The sequence below is a fragment of the Cebus imitator genome, unplaced genomic scaffold (genome assembly GCF_001604975.1).
Source record: "Cebus imitator isolate Cc_AM_T3 unplaced genomic scaffold, Cebus_imitator-1.0 Scaffold237, whole genome shotgun sequence".
NCBI classification, from domain to species: domain Eukaryota; kingdom Metazoa; phylum Chordata; class Mammalia; order Primates; family Cebidae; genus Cebus; species Cebus imitator.
The window spans coordinates 2,112,834-2,117,800 of record NW_016107552.1 but is presented as its reverse complement, the minus strand read 5'-3'; the positions used below and the strand labels follow the sequence as shown (position 1 = coordinate 2,117,800).

The window sequence follows — 4,967 nt, the reverse complement described above, 5'->3', positions numbered from 1 at the left end:
AACAGCACAAATTCAGCAAACCTAAGAGAGGAAATAATAAAGTAGTAACAGACTCTGATGAGGTTATCTTTCAACTTACAGAGTGTCTTAGTCCATTTATTCTGGCAAAACTGAATATCATAGACTAGGTTATTTGTAATGAACAGAAATTTATCTAGCTCATCGTTCTGGAGTCTGGGAAGTCCAAGATCAAGGGACCGCATCTGGTGAAGGCCTTCCCATGGCAGAAGGTATCCCACGGGCAAGAGGGAGAGGAAAGAGGGACACCTTTAGCTTTGCGCAGTGGCAGTATCGTAGCCAATGAGGTTTCTCCGAGGCACGATTATTGCTAATTGAAAACTTTTCCCAATACCCTGCCCTGACGACTTGAAATAGAGTCAGCATTGGCAATTTTTGACAGTCTCTACAGAGACTGAATTTTAAAAATAAATAAATAAATAAATAAATAAAAATAAAATAAAACAAGAAAGAGGGACACCTTTGATAAGGACCCCATTCCCAAGGCAACTAACACACCCCTGAGATAATGGCATTGATCCATTCATGAGAGCAGAGCTTCACGACCTACTGACCTCTTAAATGTCCCACGTCTCAATACTGCTGCATTGGGGATTCTTTCTAATACGTGAACTTTGGGGGACCCAATCAAACCATAGCACAGAGGACGTGTTAAGTAGAAGCCACAGAACTCCTTTTATAAACACCAATCTGGGAATAAGCACATGGGGCTCAGACACACCCAAGCCAGCCCTGGTTTCCTTTGGCATCAGCTGTGTGGAGCAGCAGGCGTGAATGAGTTGCTTTTTGCAGTTAAGTATAGGCTGCAAACCTGCAGGCCCAGCCAGCTTCCAGAGGGACTAGGATATCGGTGGAAGGGGATCTGAGATTGGAGCATGCCTCTCTGGTGACTGGAACAGCAAGCCAGGGGCAAGCTTCCAGTGAGAGAGGGAGGCAGACAGGCGCAGTTCACAAGGCTTAGGTTTACATGACAGATCAATGCAAATTGGAATCTAATTTTCTCTCGCACTCGAGGGTCTCAGTTTCGTAGCCATAAAGTGTGGATGGCCATATCAAGTCGAACTACATGAAATGCCATTTTCGTAGGTCAAAAACTGTCAATCAAAGACACTGACGATAGCAAGCGTTGGTGAGTAGGTACAGAAACTAGAACTCTCAGCCATTGCTGGTAAGGGTGCAAAATGGTGTAGCTACTTTGGAAAACAGTTTGGCAGATTCTCTCAAAGTGAAACATCAACTTGTCATATGACCCAACAATTCTGCTCCAAGCAATTCATCCAAGAAAAGGGAAAGCATATGTACACACAAAGACTTGTACACAAATGTGTACAGCAACAGTATTCGGAATTGCCAAAAAGTGGAACGCATCCAAATGCCCATAGACTGGTGAATGGATAAACAAAATGTGATACATCCATGTAATGGAATACTACTCAGCAGCGAAAAGGAATGAAGTATTTGATACATGCACCAGCATGAATGAACCTCAAAAACGTGCTACGTGAAAGAAGCTAGACACAAAGACCATGTATATATTGTAGGATTCCATTTATAGGAAATCTCCAGAAAAGGCAAATCTGTAGAATCAGAAAGCGTATCAGTGGTTGCCTGCAGCTGGGGGTGGGAAGAGAGGACCGACTGCAAACAGGCAAAAGAGATCGTTTGGGATAACATGATAAGAATGTGCTAAAACTGGATGATGGCGATGGTTGCCCAAGTTTCCAAATGTACTAAAACTCATTGGATTGCACGCTTAAAATGGATGAATTTATGATATGTAAATTATATCACAATAAAGCTGTTTTAAAAAGTCAAATACAGGCAATATTTATGATTCAACCAAATAATGTGCTTATGGGGGATTTGACGTTTCAATCTACTTGAATACAATTAAATTTCTGTTTGTGACCACAATAGTAGGTAGGCAGGTTAGATGGCTAAAAACGGCTCTAATTCTCTGCCCCTTCCTTTATCCACATCCTTGGCAATGTGACTTTGCAGGTCCCACCATCAAGAAATGGGGAATCAGGGCTCAGCACATGACTTGCTTTGACCAATAGAATGCAGCAGAGGAGGCAGGGCGCAATGGCTCGTGCCTGTAATCCCAGCACTTTGGGAGGCCGAGGTGGGCGGATCACCTGAGGTCAGAAGGTCAAGACCAGCCTGGCCAACATGGTGAAACCCCGTCTCTACAAAAAACACAGGTGCCTGTAATCCCAGCTACTTGGGAGGCCCAGGTGGGAGAATTGCTTGAACATGGGAGGTGGAGGTTGCAGTGAACCGGGATCCTGCCATTGCGCTCCAGCCTGGGCAACAGAGCGAGACTCTGTCTCACAAGAAAGAAAGAAAAAAAAAAAAAAAGAATGCAGCAGAGGTGTTGATGTGCCAGTTCTGAGCCTAAGCCTCAAGAGACCTTGAATGTTTGCTCTTTTTTTCTTGGAATCTTGCTACAACTAAGAACAACTCCAAGTTTGCCACAACTAAGAACAATGCAAGCCAGTTCACTGAAGTGTGAAAAACACCTGATCCAGTTTATAAACAGCCTGCTGCAGTATATGTGGATTTGGTCACCCTAGAACAACCAGCCCTCAGCTGACTTGCCAGCTGACCACAGGTGCAAGAGCAGGTCCTAAGTCGTCTGACCTTGGCTCAAATCAGCAGAACCATCTAATTGACACATAGATTCATGAGAAATAATAAATGTTTGGTTTTTTTTTTTCAGCTCCTAAGCTTTGTGGGATAGTTTGTTATGCAGCAATAGATAGCTAATACCATTGTGGGGTTTTTTTTTTTTTTTTTTTTTTTACCACTTTTGAAGGGTTTGTTTGGAATGGCCTAGCTTAAAATTTAGGTGGTATAAGTGAAACCTTCTCTGAGAGCATTGTAAGTCGCTGCAATCAGGAAGGACATTGTATGTTCTCAGATGATGCAGTGGAGCAAATTGACAATGGCCTCAAATGTGAACCCCCAATTAAAGGCCATAAATGGAGTTGCAGACCATAATTTGTGATCTGGTTGCATCTCACACAGGTAACTCTTAGAGGCACCTCCAGGGTGAGTTACAGTAAAGATTTATTTATTTAATCGTAGCTAATGGTTCTTCCAAGAAATACCAGGGAGCCCAGCTGGAATATTAAGTAAATGAATGGCATATAGGAGGTACTCTGTGGCTTTATACAATTTTGAGAGAATGGAGAACAACAGATTCTAGAAGCACCAGATGCATTTAAAAGCCTTCATGATGGAGGTTAGAGGCTCGGAGTCCAAACATCTTTGACTTCGCGAGTTAATAAAGAGATTGGTTCTTCTATGGTGTCTATGGCTGTGTTCAGGATACTTAGTATTACCAAAGAAATGTATTCATATGGGTTTGTTTCTAAGAAATCCCCACTCTTGATTTTTCACCACTTTGGGGTATGAAGAGAAGATCCTTGTCTGAAAACCAATTGCTTACAGGAGGTACACAATGCTTTGGCTTGTCTGGTCCTAGATTGAGCTGTCCGATATGGTGGAGCCAGATATGGGCATTGTCATTCTGGGTGGCTGTTCTGTTCCTTTCCTATTATGGACTGAAAGCTTGTGCCCTTCCCAAGTTATACCTTGAAGCCCCAACCCCCAATGTGATGGTATTAGGAGAGTAATCAGGTCATGAGGGTGAAGCCCTCATGATGAGATTAATGCCCGTACAGTAAGAGGCACAAAGTGTGTGCACCCTCTCTCTCTCTCTCTCTCTCTCTCTCTCTCTCTCTGTCTCTCACTCTCCTCCACCCCTCTTCTCTCTTCTATCTGAGGACATGGCAAGAAGATGACCATCTGTGACCCAAGGAAATGAGCCTCATCAGGAACCAAATTGGCTGACACCTTGATCTTTGACTTTCCAGCCTCCAAAACTGTAAGAAATAAATTTGCATTGTTGAAACCACCCAATCTAATATTTCATTATAGCAGCCCCCATGGAATAAGACACTCTCCTTGCCCCATAGTAGGGGAACAAAGAGAAATGATGAGGTTTGGGCTTTTTAAAGCCCTTGGATACAGGTCTTTATTCTCTGGCTGTGAGCGGAGAATCCCCCATACTTTTCCGGTGTGCAAGCTGACAAAAGACAAACCCCGGGGATTATCAGAAGGGAGCAACAAAGATGCTATCAACTCCTGTCTTTAACAGATGGAATTTTTTCACATCTCGGGTCAAAATCACTGTATAGCATCCTTTGAATTTTAGATATGGGGGTGGATCATTGAATTACTACCTTCAGAACTGTGAGAAAAGGAGACTGTAGGGAAAGGAATTTTATATGGACCAATCCAGGCTCAGAGAAGTGAACAAGGCTTTGTGTGATCCCCGAAAAGGGCGATGATGAACCTCAGAAGACTTGGTTTTGGATTCTTCTCTTCTGAAAACTGGCTGTGTGGCTTTGGGTGAGTCACTGTCCCTCTCTGGGCTTGAGTTTCTCCATCTGTAATGTGAGGGTCATAAACCTGTCTTTCTCCTAGGCTTGATTTTTTTAAAAAAGTAAATGAGCTTAAGGTTGGGAAAGCCCTTTTGTACAGTCTTGAAGGGTGAGCTGTGAGGGATGGTGGTCACTATAGCTTGAGATCTTCTGCCCAAGAAAAGCCCAATCTTTGTTCAAGCCTTCCGAAAACTGCCCTGTCCTTCATCATCCACTACGTCTACCTTCTCTAATTACCTAAAGGATCACTCTCCCTTTTGGAGCCCCTGAAGCTTGCAGCCTCGTGCTGGACTCTGTCTACAACAATCTTTACCTACTGGATGTCTATTATAGGCAAGACCCTGGAGAGATGAAATGAACAGGAGGATGCCGCTCTTACCCTCAGGGAACTCAAAGCCTAACCAAGAAGGCAAGACAGGTACAGGTGAAGAGTTACTAGCTCTCATTTCTGCATCCTCAGGGCTTTTCTTACTTTTTTCTTTGTTTTTTTGTTTTTTT

The 4,967-nt window shown here is 43.3% G+C and overlaps 1 non-coding gene across 1 annotated transcript; it reads left to right on the top strand.

Annotated features, from left to right (window-relative positions):
* Positions 1-271: 271 nt before the first annotated feature.
* Positions 272-412, top strand: LOC119466887. Its single transcript, XR_005195396.1, has one exon. It is a non-coding gene; the product is annotated as a U4 spliceosomal RNA (small nuclear RNA).
* The last annotated feature ends 4,555 nt before the right edge of the window (positions 413-4,967 follow it).